Below are 22,493 nucleotides of genomic sequence, written 5' to 3' on the forward strand. Positions count from 1 at the left end.
ATGGATGAGTCTTCATGGAGAAGTGTCCCCTTTAACATGTTTTTTATCCTCAATAATTGTCCTTCTTCTAAAGTCTGATTTGTCTGAAATTAATGTATCTTTTGATATTTTCCTTTGATTAGTGTAAGCATGATTTCTCTTTATTTTAACCTATGTCTGGTTTTGTATTTTAAATGGGTTCCCTTTAGAAAACATTTATGTCCTTTAAAAGAAAATTAAATATGCTGTTACAATCTCTTTTAATCACTATGTTTAAAAAACGTTAACATTTAAAGTAATTATTGATATAGCTGGATTAATATCTAAGATATTTGTAACCACTTCATTTATTGTATTTGGGCATTTTTCTGTTTTGTTTTTATTTCTCTCACGTTCAACTTTCTGCTTTTATTTGAGGATCTTAAATAATTTCACTGCCTCTCCTCGGAACATAAAAGTTATACTCTAATAGTTCCCCAAGCATTATCACTATGCATTTTTATCTAATATAACTCCATCTTCAAATACTACTGTACGGCATTGTGAGTCACACAGATACCTCATAATACAGACAGGCTGGGATACCAACTTTTGCATAGCAAAGATTTTAATGTTGATGAAATCCAGTTTATGAACTGCTTCTCTTATGGGTGCTTCTGGTGTCAGCTTTGCCTAACTATAGATCCTGATGATTTTCCCCTACGTTTTTCTTAAAAAATTATAGTTTTATGCTTTACATTTAAGTTGATGCTCTATTTTGAGTTATTAAGTTTTTCCCCTGGGGGAATGTAATTTTATTTGGAATCTACATTTTCTAACAATTCTTTAAAAACATAGAACTGATTACTCTTTAAGACACCACAGTTTTAAGACATCTTGTGAAATAAAATTCATTTTCTTTCCTGTTTTTTTTCTTTTTAAAAAATTTATCAGAAATTTTCTTTAGAATTCACTATTTAAAGGAATTATGGTGTGACTGTTTTTGGGAGGGTGGGACATCTTTTGAAGAGTGAAGTCACTTTTTAAAGTGTCTGTTTTTATAAAGAAGGACACTCGTTTCAGGGGAAATTTAATTATGCTTTTCTATTTAAATCACTATCGTGGGTGATGTTAGCTATATTTTTTGGTGGTCTTCTTTCTTACTGTATAGTTGATTTATAATGTTGTGTTAGTTGTGGGTGTACTATTTTCTTTCTCTGAATTCTTTATTTTGGTATGGATGTTTAATTTGAGATCTACCATCTGAACAGATGGTTTAGTGTACAGTACAGTATGGCTATCTGTAGACACAATATCGTACATCAGATTCCCTCCAACTTATTCATCTTGCATGAATGAAATTTTAAACGGTCTGGTTCGTAAAATCCTTTTCCCCTTCTCTCCAGGCCCTGGTAACCATCATTCTATTCTTTGTGTCTATCAGTTCGACTATTTTATATTTTAAATATTTATTTAGTTGCGCCGGGTCTTAGTTGCAGCATGCGAACTTAGTTACAGCAACGTGGGATCTAGTTCCCTGACCAGGGATCGAACCCGGGCCCCCTGCACTGGGAGCGTGGAGACTTGGTCACTGTGCCATCAGGGAAGTCCCTAGTCTGACTATATTAGATACTTATAGAAGTGAAACCATGCAGTGTCTGTCTCTCTGTGACTGATTTATTTCACTGAACATAAAGTCCTCCAGGTTCATCCATGTTGTCTTTTTTTTTTTTAATTGAGGTATAGCTGCTTTACAATGTTGTGTTACTTTCTCCTGTACAGTGAAGTGAATCAGCCACACGTATACATATATGCCCCTTTTCTTGGATTCCCTTCCCATTTAGGTCACCACAAAGCACTGAGTAGAGCTCCCTGTGCTATACAGTAGGTTCTCATTAGTTATCTGTTTTATACATAGTAATGTATATACGTCAATCTTGGGTTGCAGGATTTCCTTCTTTTATAGGCTGGAAAATATTCCACTGTATGTATAGACCACACTTTTTTTATCCGTTCATCAGCCGATGACGTTCATGTTCTTAGGACATCTTGCTATTCTATCATTTCTAATGTATTGCATTTATTTTTTTCCTAGCATCACGGGTTGTGGCTGAGTCCACTTAGAACGTCTTTCTGGGGTCTAAAGAATCCATTTTGATATGTATCTCACACACTTTCATTTGCAGTACTTTTGATGTCCTCTCTCTTGATTTCCACTGTAAATGTTGAGTAATTACCAGTACAGGTTTAGAATCCAAACAGAAGGTGGTCAGGTAGATTGGGTTTCTTGTTTGTTATTTTATTATGTTAGGCTTAGTAAAGCTGATGTACGTGCTGTGATTATACTGCGGGCACAGGGGCTAGAACCTGGTCACCTGGCGTAATATGTGTTTATTTACAATAAAAAATGATCCTTACATCATGTTTATTTATTATGCTTGTCAATTTCTCTACACCCTTAGTCTTTGACCTTCTGGTATTTAAGTATTATTGTGGATTTTAAATTTCTCCTTGTAATTATTTGACCTTTAAAACTTTAATTCTCTTAGTTATCCCCAAGGTTTTCATACATCAGCATAAAATATTCCTCTTCATCTGTTATCAGTTCTTTTCGTGTTGGATTCCATTTACCGTATTTTAATGCTAAATCAATTTTCTTTTTGACAGACTCATCTAGGAGATATATATTGATAGCTCCATCTCTATATCTTATATCTATCGATCAACTGATAGATATATATGTCTATCTCTATCTATATATACAGTCGTACCTCAGAGTTGCTGCAGGTTCGGTTCCAGACCTATGCAATAAAGCAGATACTGCGATAAGCAAGGAACACAATCTTTTTGGTTTCCCAGTACATATAAAAATGATGTTTGCACTACATTGTCATCTAGTAAATGTGCCACAGCGCTATGTCTAAAAACAACGTACAGACAGTGATTAAAAACAATACTTTACTGCTAAAAAACGCTCACCAACTTCTGAGCCTTCAGAAAGTCACAGTAGTAACATCAAAGATCACTGATCACCATAACAAATAGAATCACGATGAAAAAGTCTGCAATGCTGTGAGAATTATCACATGTGCCACAGACACAAAGTGAGCAAATGATGGAGGAAAAATGGTGCTGACAGGCTTGCTCCAAGTGGGGTTGACACAAACCTTCAATTTGTAAAAAACACGGTATCTATGAAGTGTAATCGTACCTCCCTATAAATTTCCTGTATAATTTTGCTTAAGGCGTGTCTCTTCCAAGTGGCACACATTTGAATATAATTTGTTACTCCAAATATGGATATACTAAACATAAGAAAAATATTGATTACAGAAGACTACATTACAATTTAAAACATGTGCTCACCAAAAGACAGTGTTAAGTCAAAAGCCAAGTTATTTATCAGTGGAAGTAGGTACTGAAAGCACACAAGACTGACAAAATTTGTTCCCGAAGAATGGTAAAGAAAGTAAAAAGTTTTCATTAAGTACCTTTTGGATGTAGGTCCCCACTCTACAACTCACAATTATACGTTCAGATTAGATTTTTCTGTTTACACAAAAGGTACAAAATCTATGTAATATTCTTTTTTTGTGTGGTACGTGGGCCTCTCACTGTTGTGGCCTCTCCCGTTGCGGAGCCCAGGCTCCGGACGCACAGGCTCAGCGGCCATGGCTCACGGGCCCAGCCGCTCCGCGGCATGTGGGATCCTCCCGGACCGGGGCACGAACCCGTGTCCCCTGCATCGGCAGGCGGACTCTCAACCACTGCGCCACCAGGGAAGCCCCCAATATGTAATATTCTTAATGTTTATGAGACTATTTAGCTGTAACTGAGTAAGTAGTCACTTTTTTAGCAAAATATTTTTATATAAATTTTAATTTTTATAAGAACAGGTAACTTATCTGTTACTGAGTCAACAGTCACTGCTTGCTTTAACTAGCTGGTTTACAGACTCCTAAGACATCCATAGCAGGGAAGGATTTTATCATATTCATCCTGACCATTTGCCTAAATTAAATGCCTTTCAATTAAATTCTTTCATTATTTCAATAACATTTAAAGAACAACGTGTATATTGGTCATTTTTCTACGTATTAGGGATACAGCAGAGGAGAAAAGACATTGACAAGGACCCCTGTATTTATGGAAATTAGTTTTGAGCTAGTGAACACAGATAGTATAATAAATGAATTCTCATATTGTGAAAGGAGATGAGAGTTGTAGAAAAATCTAGACAGAGTATGGTATGAGTAATTAGAAATGTAAAGATGGGGAGGCATCAGATTTTTAAACAGGATGATCAGGACACAACTCTGAAAATGAGATGTATGACTGGAGACTTAACAGGTGAGAAAGCTGAGTAAGATTCTATTTAGAGGGGTGATGTTCCAGGGGAAAGAACTAGTTTGGGTAAAGCCCCGAGGTGTAAACCTCACAGGCACGAGAGTCAGAGCTGGGAGGTGAGTGTGGTTCAAATCCAGTGGCTACTAACGCAGGTTCACAGACAAGAGGGACCAGATGACATCAGCCCTGTGGTCATTCAGAGGACTTTGGCTGTGACTCCACATAAAAAGGGAGCCATGGCAACGTTCTGACAAAGGAGGGACACAGAGGGCTTCTGTTTTCCCAGGACTAACCCTAGCCACCTTGTCGAGAAGAAAAATAGGAGAGAATGAAGAGAGAGGGGCCAGTTAGGTTGTTCAACAACAATACAGCACACTGGAACTGATGGATGGTCCCACCAAAGAAAAGCAAGAGAGGGTCTGTCCTGGCTATGCCTTGGGGGTGTGGATAACAGGATGCAGGGGGGCAAAAGAGAAAGAGAGATGAACCCCAAGGATATTTTGGCTTAGCCACTGCAATAATGAAATAAGAAAGCACAGAGGATTTTTGCATCTATGTTCATCAGTAATATTGACCTGTAATTTTCTCTTTTTATGGTGTTTTTGTCTGGTTTTGGTATCAGGGTGATGGTGGCCTTATCGAATGAGTATGGGAGTTTTCCTTCCAAGACATGGAAGCTACCTAAATGTCCAACAACAGAGGAATGAATGGATAAAGAAGATGTGGTACATATATACAATGGAATATTACTATAAGGACTTTAAAAATGGTCCACATCAGGGCTTCCCTGGTGGTGCAGTGGTTGAGAGTCCGCCTGCCGAAGCAGGGGACACGGGTTCGTGCCCCGGTCCGGGAAGATCCCACGTGCCGCGGAGCGGCTGGGCCCGTGAGCCATGGCCGCTGAGCCTGCGTGTCCGGAGCCTGGGCTCCGCAACGGGAGAGGCCACAACAGTGAGAGGCCCATGTACCACCAAAATTAAATAAATAAATAAATAAATTTAAAAAATAGTCCACATCGGGCTTCCCTGGTGGCGCAGTGGTTGGGAGTCCGCCTGCCGATGCAGGGGACACGGGTTCGTGCCCCGGTGTGGGAGGATCCCACGTGCCGCGGAGCGGCTGGGCCCGTGGGCCATGGCCGCTGGGCCTGCGCGTCCGGAGCCTGTTGCTCCGCAACGGGAGAGGCCATGACAGTGGGAGGCCCGCGTACCGCAAAAAAAAAAAAAAAAAATAGTCCACATCAAAAAGATCTTTAAAAAATTGATGTATTTGACTACATTTTATGCGTTGCATGGGAAAAGACCATAAACAAAATCAAAAGGTACAAGGAAAAGTCATTAAAGACTGATTTTTTAAATATATAAAGTGCATTTTCATATATACATGTACAAATGAAGAAGCCCAACAGAAAAGCCCAATAGAAAAAACTGGATCATATAAAAAACAGATCACTGACAAAAATGCTATTTAATTTATGAAAATATATTAGCCTTATACACATTTAGAGGAATGTCAGTTAAAATGAAAACATGCACTCATTCGACTGGTGAAGATGACACAGTTGGACAACACTCACCAAATTAACGAGTAGATGCTGAAACTGTCTCATATATAACTGGTGAGAATGGAAATCACTGCATCAATGCCAAGTGATGTCACACCCATCACAATTAAAAATTCGCATGCAAAAAAAAAAAATTCGCATGCATTTTCCTCCAGTAATCCTGTATATCCCAAAGTTTGAAGTAGAAACAAAATTTCCTCCCACTTCAAGCTTATCCAGGCAAGGCGATTAGCACTCATCTCAGATCTTCTCGGAAAGGAAAACCGTTTTAATTGGTGTCTAATAAACATTAAAAGCCCTCCCACGTGGAAACACCTGAAGTCAAGCCATACTTGTCCATCAGCACGTGGGTGTGAATGTTGACTCTGCATCATTTCCCTTTTGCTCATCCGCAGTTTCAAGAGATTTTCTTGTTTTTGGCATGTCCAACTGCCCCTCCAATCAACGAGGACATACCATGTGGAAAGCAAGAGGAAAATCAGGTTTTACCTTTGTAGATACAGTAGAAATATTTACATAGTCTTTACGATTTTTATGCATGGGAACTGGTCCCCGGTGGCCCAACGACTCTGCCGTTTTTGAACACTCTAAACCATTATTTAAACCCGGACATGGGCACGGTCTTGCACTCACAGAGAATGCAAACAGGCAGAGAGATTATATTTCTATTTTATTCTCATTTTCCATCTCCAGCTGGGAAAGTTCAAAGTGTATTAAGACCTAGGAATAGAAACAGAAATAGGACGCTATCCTGTGGGTAGGGGACCACTGTCATCAGAAAATTCGAGGTGAACTAGGGGTGCTGGGATGAGGAACATTGTCAGAATCGGGTTGAAATGACGACTCCACCAGTTTTCAGTCATAATCCTGAGTGCGTTCACCTCTCTGAGACCTACTTCCCTGGTCTTCGAAGTGAGAAGAATTTAGCTCTGAGAAGTCATATTTATAAGGATTAAGCAAGAAATTGTTTGCAAAGCATCTGTACTCATGTCTGACAGATGACAGAGAGTCAACCAGCAATATTTTTTCTTTTCCCTAAACCACAATTGCTAAAATAAGATGGGTAGAGAATTCCATGGGACGAAGCAAGATGGTGTTGATAATTCTGTAGGTGCTGGGGGCCATGTTAACCGAGCTTATTTGAATCCCAAGTTTCCTAGGAAGAGGGTTATCGATAACGGATGGAGTGGGCACAGGGGCAGAGGAACGGGGCAAGGTGATGTGGCAAAGCAGAAGGAGCTGGTGTCGTTGTAGAACTGGTGATTAGCAGGGAGGCTCACCATGCAGACTGTGAGTCTACTTTAAAGAACTTTACGAGTCAAAGGTAAGCAGTGACATGTCGTGGGCTCTGAGTAAAGAAAACATGAAGCGTAAGGTGTTTGGTTTTTGGTTTGCTTTGTTAAGAAAGATACATTCTTGGAGATGTGTTGAATAATCAGGTAAAAGTTGGAGAAAACGTAGGGAATGATAGCAGCTTACCCATTTGTTACAGGTTGGATTGTGTCCTCAAAAATAGACAGACTGAAGTTCCAACCTCCGAGTCTCTGTGAATATGACCTTATTTAGAAATCGGGTCTTTGAAGATGCCATTAAGATATAAGCTAAGGTGAAGTCCTGTAGGAGTAGGGAGATCTCTAATCCAGCACGACTGGTGTCCTTGTAAGAAGAGAAGAAACAGGGACAGACACACCCAGCGGAGGAGGCCAGGTGATGATGGAAGCAGGGGGTGAAGATGGAGCCTCAAGCCAAGGATTGACAGCAGCCCCCAGAAGCTGGAAGAGGTATGGAAGGATGCTCCCCTAGAACCTCCAGAGGGATCGCAGCCCAGCCCACACCGTGAATCCCAACATCTGTCCTCCAGACCTGTGAGAGGATACCTTTCTGTTGCCTTTTGGCACTTTGTCGCAGCAGCTCTAGGACTGTGATGACATTTAAAGCTAAATAATAGAATGGAGAAAGTGAGCACAGTCATCGTAAGAACAGAGAACAAGGCACAGACTCAGTGAATGATCAGAAGTTAGAATCCGAACCTGAGAGGACAGGAAAGGAGAAGGCTGAGTCAGGACGTGCCTCCTACCAGGCCTGGTTGAATAACAGTGTCTCGAATCAGTTTAACGAAGTTTGGGGAAAACAGTGAGCACAGCGCAGATGATACATTTCAACTCTCGGCAGGAAAACAGGAAGACAAATCCAGTGAGAAGTCAAGAAAACAGAAAGGAGACATCAAAGAACTGTGAGATGAAATAAACTAAAAAAAAAATAAAAAAAGGAACAAAGGAGAACACTACCTAAGAAACCAAAAGAGAAGGGATGCCCACGGGTATGGGGTGATCAAAGGTCCCCAATGCATGAGGCAGCTGTGTTGGGAGACCTACATCTGATCTCCAGACCATGCAAGTCACATCCTGAGTCCCCATTCTGAGAAGCAGCAGAATCAGGGAAGGAGCTGACATTTCCTCACTCCCAGTGCAGGTGTTCAGGTCAGCTGAGACCTAAACGGATGGCCAGTGCAGAATTCTCCAAGGTTGTAAAATTTCTATCAGAGAGGAGCTTTAGGAGACACGGTTTCTCCCTTAGTCAGATGCATCTGTTGATGGGGGCTGGCTCTCACGATAAAAACTCTAGACCCTCCTCGTTCACGTCAACTTCCCCTGGAAACTACCTTCTGAGGACGTTTTCATTTACATCTACCCATTACTTAATAGACAGAAAGAAGAGGGATGGCCCCTTATAACCGACTACGTACTAGGCATTGGGTAAGGTGTTCTATGAAATCAGCACTGCAAGGTATGACTGTGTCTCCTGTTTTTCCACACGGAGAAGCAGTGATATGATTTTTCAACATCAGGCAAATAGCAGTTGGCTCACGTGGTCTTTGAAACCAAGCCCGTGTCCCAGGAAACGGCGAGCCCTCTCGACCTTTCATTCTGCTGTATTCCTACGTGACATCTAGTGTCTTCCTGAATTTTCCAAATTACTGTCAAGGTAGCGCTGTCATGGGAGTATATCCGTGCATCCTTTGACATCATTATAAGATATTTTGTCCTCCTTTTGGGTATTTTTAAGGAGAAGGGTGTGCTGCCTCTTCTGGGTCCATGTATCATCTTAGCATAACTGAGTCCACCTCCTGCTTTCTCGACAACTGTCCAACTCTCAACGTCTGCTTTTGGCTCGGTGTTTCAGGTGATTCTATCAAGAATCCTTTGAGTTCTAAGAGTCTTGCGCTGCTCTACAAAGGAGCATGGCCCCTTGTCTCCTTGTGAATGCCAAAAATAATATAACCCAGAGCCTATGCGTAATGCATGAGCTGACTTCAGGCTGGGGTTATTTCTGGCTTTGAGTGTATGCCTGCAAATAGTATACAGTATATGTATAGTGTAGAGTATCGATATATGAAAAAGCAGGCACTTTTTTTTGATGACGATGACTGAAAGATGAAAACAATGAACTGGCATTCAGCCTCGCAGCTTCCGGGCTGAAATGTTACATGCATACATCTAATACTTTTAAAAACACAGGTTTGAGATGATTCAGTGGTTTGGCAGATAGATCCCTGGTTCTCTCCTGTAAGTGCGTTCTCTTTATTTAAGTAAGATGAGTAGATTTTTTTTTTTAAAACAGTCTGACTGTGCGGCGGGTTTCTGAATGATGAGAAGCAATTCCCTAAAAGAGCATCACGGCATTCTCCAAATCTTTTACTGTGGGATAATCACCACCCCCAGAAACAGCCACCACTAATGAGCTATCCTTGACGAGAGTTCGGTTCATCCCACAGGAAGAGGTATCTTTCCCTATTGAAGTTTGAGTGTTTAGCGGTCAAGCTGGCAAAACATCTCTGGATTGCATCCAAAAATCTGTGGATAGATATTCTGATGCCTTCTGTGCCCAAACACACGTTCGAAATCACAAGGAGAAGAAAAGGTTTGGGCGTGGGCAAAGATGAACCCTGCACAGAGCTGAATACCTCGCAAAGTTACATAAAGCAGCCCTTCAGCCAATGTTGGAATATCCCCTCCCTATTCCAGAGAAGGTATCTGCCAAGCTCTTTGCATCAAACTCTAATCATAGCAGCTTCCTACACTGCCGAGCCATCCTATACATCGTAAGAGCTTTCATTTTGAGGTCTTCTGTTGCTTTGACCTTTGATGAAATACGCCTTGTCTTTCCCAGCCCCTGGTGCCTCTGGACACCCCTTGGCTTGTGGCTGCATCCCTCCCACCTCTGCCTCTATCGTCACCTGGCTTCTCCTCTGTGTCTGTGTGTCTTTTCACATAAGAACACCAGTCACTGGATGCAGGGCTCATGACAAACCGAGAATGATTTCATCTCAAGAGCTTCAATTAATTCAGTGTGTAAGACCCTAATACAAGTAAGGTCCCATTCTGATGTTTTGGGTGGATGTGCACTTAGAGGGACATTATTTAACCCAGCAAAGCCGCCTAGAGGCAGTGCTGAAGCAGGGAAAACTGACAGTCCAGAGACAAAGAGAGAGCGACTGCAGGACTGGGCCACAGAAGATGCCTGCAGCATGTATACGACTGACAGCAAGGCCAGCAGGAGTGACCCTCAAAAAAGACGGAAGTGCCTGTCACGAGGTCAGAGGAACCAGGAGAGGGTTGTTTCAGAAGCCCACAAAGGGGATGGATTGAAACAGATGAGGAGGGACCCCCAGAGGAGGGAAGGGGGGCGGTTAGTCTTTAATGGGGAAAAAGTTTCGTTTCTGTGATGGAAAGGGTTCTGAAGACAGATGGTGGCGAGGGGCGCACCACAGGATGAACGTATGTGATGCCACTGAAACGTACACTGCGAGACGCTTAAGATGGTAAATGTGATGCATATTTTCCCACAACAAAAAAAAATACAGTAAATGAAAGAGAAAGTCTTCCAAGCTTCCAAATGCCCTGGGTCTTCACTTTCTCCTGCCACACAAGTTTCATCAGCTCCAGGACACGCGGTTACAGCACCTGCCTCGAAGTGGCGTTATTTCTTCCATCTCATCTAAACCCAGAAGACCGCAACCTTACGTTTCGGCTGTTGTGTATCTTTCGAACAGCACTGAGTTGTGGTAGCTTTTAAAGTAGCCTATAAACATGATTTAAACTAGCAGGGCAGAGAATGAACCCATAGTTTACAGAGAGAAAGAGTAGGAGGAAAGAAAATAAAACTGTCAAAGCCATTTGGAAATTAAGCTTCTTTCTCCAACCTTTGGTAAGGGAAAAATAAAAAATGGAAAGCAGTGAAACCCATGTGAACATAGCAAGAGGAATTTCAGGTTATAAGCGCTTCTCCTCTGCCATTTAAGTTAAGACAGGCTTTTATTCTTAATCATTTATCTAAAACCTACAGTCGTTCTCACGATAACGTGCCAGAAACCATTTGGAGGATGTCTGCTTGAACATTCTTTTCGGGATAAAAGTTTAGAAAAGCAAGCATGGTGCTGAACACAGAGTTAAAGTGGCGATTCTATGAAAAGCACTATCAAAATGAAGAATTATTGAGCACTTTCCACATTTTAATTATTACCATATGCTTACTTTTCATTTCCCATTGATATTCAATAAATCATGACCACACGTTGAGACAGATCATCAGTATCGTATCCTTATTGATCTCCTGGGGACCTTGCTTATCTACCCAGCTTAAGGCAGCTCACTCGGCGAGACTTGATTTACAATCAGGGTGTATGTACATTTCTAATGAGTGCGCAGACTATTTTTTCCACAACCTGAAAGGCACCCCACATTAGAGAAATATGAAGAGAGAATGGTGATGGTTAATCTAATGCGGATATAAATCAGCTACACTAATCATTTTTTATTAAATATATTCAAGTGGAAAGGACCAATGTCAATTTAGGTACAGCTGGCATGATTTCTAATGAAAGAGATTACTATATTTATTAAACCACCTTAGTTTCATGGTAACTGCATGACGACATAGGAAGTTACTTGGTATCAGAAACACAGAGAAAAGATGTATGCTACAATGAAAACATAAAATAGAAACTTGTTACTTTTTTTTGAACATGTGGAGATTTGGAAATGAACAACCAAGAAGAAATGAGCACATAACTTACATGCACTTAGGATGGGGTCAGCTTCTGAGTCCACCATGGGTGTTGTTAATTGCAGTACCCAATTAATTACATTTAATTATGTCTATAATTGTGGGCGTTCAAAGGCGTCACTTGTGGATCTATAAGACTTATGATTATAATTACTGATCTGCCCTTTTTTCATAAAACAAATTATGCATTACCTCATCAAAATACTCAATCAAAAAAAATCTAGAGGGCTTCCCTGGTGGCGCAGTGGTTGAGAGTCCGCCTGCCGATGCAGGGGACGTGGGTTCGTGCCCCGGTCCGGGAAGATCCCACATGCCGTGGAGCGGCTGGGCCCGTGAGCCATGGCCGCTGAGCCTGAGCGTCCGGAGCCTGTGCTCCGCAACGGGAGAGGCCACGGCAGTGAGAGGCCCGCGTACCGCAAAAAAAAAAAAAAAAAAAAATCTAGAGAGACGTTGATATGATTACATTCACACATAAATATATGTAGAAATTGTTATGTGTATATCTGATGGACCCTCATAGAAGTTTGGGAATGAGAAAGGACAACACATACCTTAGCATGTGTATCACGCACTACATGCTTCTTTCAGGATTGCACCTGTATTTCTGGGAATTGACTGGCTATGTATTGGCTACTGATGAGGCTAATGATTTAGTTCATGAATTCAAGAAATCTGGCCTAAAATGTATGAAAATAAAAATTACGTTGTATTCACCTCTGACATATTTCCTGAAGACTTAGACACCAGGCACTTCGAAAACTAAAAACTGAATATTCCAAGAAAATATAAAATGATCTGTAAAAAAAACTCCATTTAAATTGAATACAAATTATAATAAATGAATATATGATGAATATGTAATTAATATAATGAATAAATATATATTATAGTATTTAGTAATACACAGTGTATATTACATATTTCTCTATATAGCAATATATATGAATTACAGTCATGATTATAATAATCTAATCATAAAATGAAAAGCACAATGCCATTCATGATAATACAGAATATACCATACATAGGAATACATTTATCAGGAAAATATATGAACTTAGAGGGAAAAGGAAAATGCAAAACTATTTATTTATAGAAGGAGACTTGAAAAGGCTAGCTCAATGAGTAGCAGGACCCAGTTCTATTTTTATAATAAATGTGTTTACGTTAGAGATTGGCGTTTTGGTCCCAGCAGTCATTCCCGATACCTGTGCCACACCCACTGCTCACGTCGAGGCTACAGAAGCTCAGAAGTAGTGTTCCACGTAGAATTACTATACAACTGAGCAATGCCACGCCAAGAAAAGCGGAAGGATCCACTCAAATACTTAAGCACACACGTGTTCAGAGCACCTTCATTCCTACCAGCCAAAAAGTGGAAACAACCCAAGGGTCCATCCACAGAAGAATGCAAAGAGATTAGGTGGTCTATCTGTACACTGCAATCTCATTCAGCTACAAACAAGAATGAAGTACTGCTACGCTTGGATGAACCTTGAAAACATAGGGGAAATGAAGGGAGAAAGTCACGAAGACCACACCTTGTATGGTTCTGCTTATAAAAGAAATGTCTGGAAGAAGTAACCCACGGGGATAGAAAGTAGGTTTGTGCTTGCCAGGGGCAGTGGGGTGACTGCTAACAGACAAAGTAGTGATTTTTATGGCATATGACTCAAATCTCAATTTTAAAAACTGTATAATAAGAGAATAGATAGGGGTGAATTAAGTGGAAGTGACCTTAAAAGCTCAGGAAAGGGAGTAAAATTACGCATTCATATTGGATTCAAAAAGGAAAAAAGTCAGATTTTAATCTCAATAATATCCAATTAAGGAATGGTACAAAGCCTCTGTAAGAAGCTAATGGGTGGCTAGAAAATATGAATTTTAAGAAAGGAAAATTATTGACAGAAGGTATGATACAGAAGGAAAAGGAACAGAGTATAGGCACCAACAAAACACCACAATTTACAATACAGTATGGTTACTTTAAATACATCAGTAATTAGACTGGATACTTAGGATCTAAATATTCTGATTTCTATTAAAAGAAAATATTTCTAGACTAGATTTAAAGAAACATCCAATTACATGCTGCCTACTGTATCAACACCTGAAGTATATTCTAGTAACAACAGTGTAAGTAGAAAAACAGAAAGTACGGCATGCAAACATTAACCAAAGTAGTCATTATTCTCATGTCACACTAGTTAGGCTCGAGGACAGAAGTGTGGGGTAAATGAGATTCTATAAAGAAACGTGAGCAATCCAGTAAAGATATTAGCTATCTTATTTCACATGCATGTCAATGACAAAAGTTCAAAAAAATACAAATTGTCAAAAAAAAATTAAAGATAATATCCAAACTGAGAGTGGGTGATTTTAACACAATGATCACAGAGACTGATAGAAATTTATGGGGGGAGAAAAAAAAGGATAAGGAGAGGTTCAACAGTATCTTAACAAAATCAGTCCAATTGATTGAACCAAAAATACAGAGTATGCATTCTTTTAAAGTATATTTGGGGACTTCCCTGGCGGCGCAGTGATTAAGAATCCGCCTGCCAATGCAGGGGACACGGGTCCGAGCCCTGGTCCGGGAAGATCCCACATGCCACGGAGCAACTAAGCCCGTGCGCCACAACTACTCAGCCTGCGCTCTAGAGCCCACAAGCCACAACTACTGAGCCTGCGCTCCACAACAGGAGAAGCCACCGCAAGGAGAAGCCCACGCACTGCAACGAAGAGTAGCCCCCGCTCGCTGCAACTAGAGAAAGCCCGCGCGCAGCAACAAAGACCCAACGCAACCAAAAATAAATAAATTAATTTTTTTTAAAAAAGTATATTTGGAACAATCATGTGATGTGACAAATATACCAGAACATAATTCACATCGATACACTGATAGTTTTACAGCGTATGTTCTATAGTCTCAGTAAAATAAGGTTAAACATCAACAAGAAAATTACAATAAATTTCCAACGTTTTGAAAAATGAAGCCACACATTTCCAAATAACGCACAGATGAAAGAAGAACTCACAATGTAAATCAGAAAAAAATTGAACTATATCATAAAAAACACACAATGTATGAAAGCAAATGTTATGGACCTCCAACTGAATTTCTTCAAAATATATTGACACTAGTACATATGTCAGAAAAGGAGAGACACTGAAAAACAATTTCTGAGTTACCTTTCTCACCCATGTGACAAAACAATCAAAACCACCCCAAAACAAAACAGCAAGTATAAGCCAAAGATTGCGTATATAATTCCAAGGAGGCACTAATAAAATAAAAATAAAACAGTAAAATAAATAGAGGGAATCTGCTTTTTTTGCAAAGAATCATGTAATTTATAAACCTCTCATGAGACCACACTAAAATAAAAGAAAGATGACACCACTACTAAAATAAAAAGTACCAAAGGCAACCTCTATATACATACTAGTATGAAAGATATATTAAAAGAATACTATGTGCAAATTTATGCTAATTGAGTTGAAATTTTAGAGGACACGGACCAATGCTTTTTACAAATTAAAAAAATTGACAGTTGAAGAAAAGAAACTCAATAACCCCTATTAACTTTTCAATTATTCACTATTCTGAAAACCTCCACAAAAGAACATCCCAACCCAATGAATACAATGGTGAATTATTCTAGTATTTTATGAAGAACCGACTGGCTCAACATTAACAAATTTGCAGCTAATATAAAAAAAGAAAAAACTTTTCCACTATTTTTATGAGGACTATATGATCCTAATACCAAATCTGAAAATTGCATTAAATAAAATTTCCTTCATGCAGAGAGACAAATATTATAGGTAAAATATTAGTAAACTAAATCCAGGGGCATATACAAGGAGCAATGCATCTTGGGTTTTTTTTGTTTTTTGTTTTTGCATCTTGTTTAAGAAGGATTTGTTTGAGGAATGCATAGCTGATTTAACACTTTTAAATCCTCAATATAATTTTCCACATAACAGACAAAAAATATATAATATTCTTAAAAGATGGAGATAAAACTCTTGATAATATCATCGATTTCTAATAAAACTCTTAACTGTGAATATAAACCATTTTCATCAAAGGGTATTTCCAATATCTGTACAGCTAAAATTATTCTCAATAATTCCTTATAGGTTTTCCATAAATATCTGAAATGGGACAAGGATATCTGCTAGAATAATTTTATTATTTCTATTTATCACTGTACTGGAGGTTTTTTTTTTTTTTAATTTATTTTATTTTTGGCTGCGTTGGGTCTTCCTTGCTGCCCAGGCTTTCTCTAGTTGCAGTGAGCAGGGGCTGCTCTTTGTTGCGGTGCGCGGGCTTCCCATTGCGGTGGCTTGTCTTGTTTCAGAGCACGGGGTCTAGGCAAGTGGGCCAGGAGTTGTGGCGCAGGGGCTTAGTTGCTCCGTGGCATGTGGGATCTTCCCGGACCAGGGCTTGAACCCATGTTCCCTGCATTGGCAGGCAGAATCTTAACCACTGCACCACCCGGGAAGTCCTGTACTGGAGGTTTTTTTTTTTAACTTGAAGGTTGTAAAGCAAATTTTGACTGTATATATATATATATATATATATATATATATATATACACACACATATATGTATAACTCAGAATGAATTATATATATACATTATTTTAAATGAAATATATTATTCATAGAAGCCATGATCAGCTACAGAGAACATTTGACAGAATCTATAGATATACCATTAGAAATAATAAGCTAATCTAGCAATGTGTCTGGACACAAAGCAATATAAAAACATCAATTTCTGTATGACAGTAAACCAAATTTAATGACGAAACAATCTGTCAAAACATCAAAATAGGAAATATTTGAAAATAAATCTGAGATACACTAGCCATTTACATTCTAAACTGCAAAACACCATTGTGAGAAAAGAATCTAAATTAATGGAGAAACTTATCCTGTTCACAAATTGGGATATTTCTCCCCAAATTTATAAATGAGTTAGCCTAAACTATTAAAAAAGATCCCAAGTTTATGAAACACATACTGGTAAGCTGATTGCAAAACTCATATGGAAATATAAAGGAAGATGCATACCTAAGATATCTTGAAACTTCAGCACAGTACTAAAAGATATACACTACCAGCTATCTCTCTAAGTTACTACAATTAAATGGTGTTCTATTGCCACAAATATAAACTAATTGATGAAATAGAACAGATCCCACCTATGACACCAGATCTATGACTACTTTCCCAGCAAACTGCAAAAAGGAATACGGTCTTTAAAATAAATGGGCTAGTTCAGCAGGATACCCTGTGGGGGGAATACACACCTTTATTCAACAGCTTTTATATAAATTCATTCTAGTTGTACTGTATATCCAAATGCACAATATAAAATAATGATGGTTTTAGGAGAAAACAGGAAATATCTTCATGAGACTGGACAAAATTCCTTAAATAGGGCATAATAATGATAACCATGGTGGGAAGCTCTGATAAATTGCACTAAAATAAAATTAAGCTCTTCCATTTATCAAAGACACCATTACAAGAGTGAAAGTGCAACCCACTAAGTGGGAAAATATGTTTAACAGGTATGTCCAACAAAGGATTTTTCTTTCTTTCTTTCTATCATTCTGTTATCTACCTATCCATCTATCATCTATTTATCTATTTATCTACCTATATGACATCACTCAGCTTTCATCTATCTATCCACCTATCCCTGCTATTAAAACTCCAGGAAAAGATAAGCATTCCAACGTAAATGTGGAAACTCAAATGCCAACAAAAACGTATGAACAGGTTCTCCACATGACGTCATCAAGATAACGGAATTTAAAACAAGATGACGCTAATGTACTCTTACTGAAAGACTAGGGATAAAATGGCAGGAAGTACCAAATGTCAGTGAGGTTGTAGATAAACTGACAGTTTCTTACAGAACTAGAGAAGAGTACTATCGTGCAGCCACTTGGAAAATCTTTTCTTACACACTGTGATCTAGCAGTCCCACCCTTTAGTACCTCACCTCTAGAAATACAGCCATTTACCAGGAAGCATCCCTAAGAATGTGCTTAGCACGACGCGTTCAAAAGAGCCACATCCCAGAAAAAAGTCCGACACTGAGGAAAACAGATAATCCCATCAATATTAGAGTGAAAAAAAATAGTAGTAAATTCATAGAGTGGAATTCTGTATTTTATATCCAACGGTGTAAAACAACATGGATGAATCTTACAAACATACTGAAAGAGTTCACGTACCAAAAAAGCATAGCTCGTAAGTTTCCAATTTTATACAATGTAGAAACAGGGAAAACAACGCTTTTGTGTGAAAACTCCAGTTAGTGTCTACCTGAGGAGGTCAAGACGGATGCAGCCTAGAAGAATCCTGCGTGCCGATGCCTTTGTAGGATTGTGTCCACCCACTTGAAAGAAAATGGGGGGAAAAAAAAAAAAGTGCAGTGCTGTTTAACAGCAGTTAAAACTGACTTTTAACTCCGTGCCTCGCATAAGAAAAGCAAACGTGCTGATAAAAGCAATTGCTGGTGAGAGGGACGGGAACAATTTCAAAGCCAAAAAAGGATTAGGGAGGGGAGGGGGCTATCCTTGTGAGCAACCGTGTGGGGGAAGGGCCACATAAGGACACTACTCTGTTTATCGTTTCTGAAATACATCTTTTGGGTAGACGCAGCGCCCGATGTCTTCTCAGTGCCAAAGGGACATCATCTCATTGTTCATGAGGATTTCATGACGCTACCGGGTTTGGTGAGCGCATGCATACTTATATTCTAACATTCCCTCCTGCCCAGGAGAACACAGAGTGTGGATGGCCAGAGTGGTTAGATGGGCAGTGATGCTGTGACCCAGGGGAGAGAGAAGTGTCTCTGTCTGTCTGTGGCAGACTCATCTCCCTGCTGGACTCCCAGCTCCCCATCTGCCTCTGTGTGGGACGTGACCCAGTCCACAATAAGAGGGAGATTCGTGTACCCTCACTTCCATTGGGCCGTAAGAGCGGTGCCCGTGGAGAAGGTTATTTTGGAAGCTGCATTAAACTGCATGAGGCCACCAGGTGACCGTTTAGGGATGCCATTGCCGTCATTTGCCATAAAATTCCTTAATGGCCTGAAAAAGTTAATGCATCTCTCACATTGCCTCCATTCTAAGAAGAGAATCATAGACTGAAAGAACTGGGTTCAGCGCATGCCTCCCCTGCTTCTCCCACACAAGCCACAGAAACATCACCGTCACCTGCTCTTTAGGAAGGGCCGATGTGCAGTGCCCAAAGCTAACGCGACGGGCTCAGATGGAGCTCTGGGACCAGTAAGCGGGAACTGGAAAACCAAGCCTGGAAAGAAGGTCGGCAACACAGAAAATGAAAACAGAGGTCTGGCTTGTTTTCTCAACCCCCTAAATGGAAATTAGGCTTCCATTCCATCACTACTCTGAAGACAAAACGAAATAGTGTATTTAAACAAGTGCTGATAGACAACTATATTCAACGGCCAACGATAAACCATAATGGAAAAGAATATTGAAAAAAGAATGCATATGTATGTATAACTGAATCACTCTGCTGTACAGCAGAAACTCACACAACATTGTAAATCAACTCTACTTCAATGAAATAAACATTGATTTTTAAAAGTGCTTAGAAAAGTGTATAGCACATAAGAGGAGTTTCATGAATATCTGTAACTCTTACGAATTCAGTAAGGAGTTTTGAGTACTTATTAATGGCCACAATCCCTGCTGTCCATTTTGGAAGATAGAGCTGACGGAGCATCTATCATAGTGCTTCTGGATCAAACATTATTTTTTATACAATTTTATTTATTTCTACAATTTTATTTGTTTATATTTTTATTTTTAACTAAAGTATAGTTGATTTACAATGTTGTGCTAGATTCAGGTGTACAGAAAAGTCGTTCAGTTACACATACGTATATATATTTTTTCAGATTCTTTTCCCTTATAGGTCATTCAAAAATATTGAGTATACTTCCCTGTGCTATACAGTAGGTAGGTCCTTGTTGTTTATATATTTTATATATTTATCTATTTTATATATAGTAGTGTGTATATGTTAATCCCAAACTCCTAATTTATCCCTCCTCCCCTTTCCACTTTGGTAGCCGTAGTTTGTTTTCTATGTATGTGAGTCTGTACCTGTTTTGTAAATAAGTTCATTTGTATCTTTTTTTTTTTTTTAGATTTCACATATAAGTGATATCTATGATATTTATCTTTCTCGGTCTCACTTCACACAGTATGATAATCTCTAGGTCCATCCACATTGCTGCAAATGGCATTATTTCATTCATTTTTTATGGCTGAGTAATACTCCATTATAGATATGAACCACATCTTTACCCGTTCATGTCAATGTACACTTAGGGATTTGACCACTTTGTGTGGTCACAGCTCAGGGGTACGGTGGTACTGGCATCTAGTGAGAAGAAGCAGGGATGCTGCTATAAACACCCTACAGTGCAGGGGACGTACCCTGCAAACAAATGACTCTTCTGTCCACAATATCAATAGGGCCACTGTGGAGAACCCTGATCTTGCAGGCGCTATTACACTCAGCAGTTTTGGAAGCTGCTGAAACAGAGGGAACAGAGTGGAAAAGGAAAGAGTTATCACGTAGTTGAAAAATGTCCTTCTTGGGGCTTCCCAGGTGGTACAGTGGTTGCAAATCCGCCTGTCGATGCAGGGGACACGGGTTTGAGCCCTGGTCAGGGAAGATCCCACATGCCGCGGAGCAACTAAGCCCGTGAGCCACAACTACTGAGCCCGCGAGCCTAGAGCCCGTGCTCCACAACAAGACAAGCCACCACAATGAGAAGCCCGCGCACAGCAACGAAGAGTAGCCCCCGCTCACGGCAACTAAAGAAAGCCTGGGCTCAGCAACGAAGACCCAACGTAGCCAAAAATTAATTAATTAACTAATTAATTAATTTGAAAAAAGAAAAGAAAAATGTCATTCTCAAACTGATGCTCCTGAAATGGTATTTTGACAAGAAATGCTAAGACCAAATTAATCTTGGGAAAACGCTTCAGGTTTTTGAAATCTCAAGAGTCTGTTCAAAGGATATGCCAAGTAAGTCAGAATTCCAACGCTTCCACGGTGGTCAAGCTCACGCTTGTTGAAAGGCTCAAGAGGAGAAAAGCCCACTTACGGGCTTTAGTGCCAAGAGTTTGGTTAAATCATTGGGTGACTGTTTTAGCAACAGAGCCTTTTACCAAAATAGCTGCTCATCAAGGTCATTGATGAGTAAGGTCATCCTATGTCAAGATGTGAGTTTAGGATTCTGTAATAATCTGGCAGATGATGAAAGTCAGCTGCTTAATGTTACGGGTTGAAGTGTGTCTTCCATAAAGATATGTTGAGATCCTAACCCCCAGCACTGTGAATGTGACCTTATTTGGAAATAAGGTCTTCGCAGAGGTGATCACGTTAAGATGAGCCCTTCTGGGGGGACTTTAAAAAGTAGTATGTGTGGTGCCTTTATAAAAAGGGGAAACTGGACACAGATATTCAGAGACAATGTTATGTGATTGGAGTAACGCAGCTGTAAGCCTAGGGATGCCAAGGGTTTCCTACGGTCTCCAGGAGACAGAACAGGCGAGAAAAGATTCTACCGAAAGCCTCAGAGGATTAGGGTTAGGGTTAGCTCTGGCCTCATTTTGATTTCAGACTTCTGGTTTCCAGAACTGAGGGAATTTTCTTTCAGGCAACCCAGTTTGTCGTATTTTGCTGCAGCCCCAAGGAAACTAATGCACTTGAGAAAAATGTATTTCTTCTTTAAAAAGCCAGCGCTGTTTCAGAATTTAATTTTATTAACACATATATGTACCCAACTGGCTTCATTAAGCAAATTCAAATTTATAAAGCAATCGTGGCAAACACTTAGTTTTTAAATTCTACTTTACACTTCACTTCCAGCCACAGTAATTTTTTATTTAATAAAGCAAACGCTCTGGTTTTAAAATAACACAGGTGTATTGTGAAAGGGCAGTAATTTAAATCTATAACTTCAAGTGGAAGGATAAATACAGAGGCCAAACAGGAAGAGATGCATTAATGGGGCATGTAGTTGCACATATCTGCAAGTAAACAGAATCACGATAGAATGGCGAATTTAGGATTACAAAAAGGTTGGCATCAATGCTCCAACCCAAAACACGAAATTAAAAGTAAATAATTTTTACTTATTTTATAAGTAAGTAATATAAGTTATTATTTACTTATCTAAGTAAATAATATTTACTTATCGGGGAATCTAATGCAGAATAGAAACGCAGACACTTCTCAAAATTGGAGCTTTATTTCTATGCAAGCGCAAATAAGGATAATCCTTGAGCAATAAATGTTTGCATTCTGGCCTGTTAAGATTTAAAGAAGAGAGCATGAGAACACAGAATGATAGAGACTTTCTGATTTCTGGAATCCTCCTGGGAGGTGTAAGCCCAGCTACACCGCTTGAAAGAGTAAACTCAGTTTTGGAAGCAAAAGTGTCAGCCAAGCTCAAAAAATTATGTTTATAAAAGAACACCACTAG

Source organism: Phocoena sinus, chromosome X, assembly GCF_008692025.1.
Source record: "Phocoena sinus isolate mPhoSin1 chromosome X, mPhoSin1.pri, whole genome shotgun sequence".
In the NCBI taxonomy this organism is placed as follows: Eukaryota; Metazoa; Chordata; class Mammalia; order Artiodactyla; family Phocoenidae; genus Phocoena; species Phocoena sinus.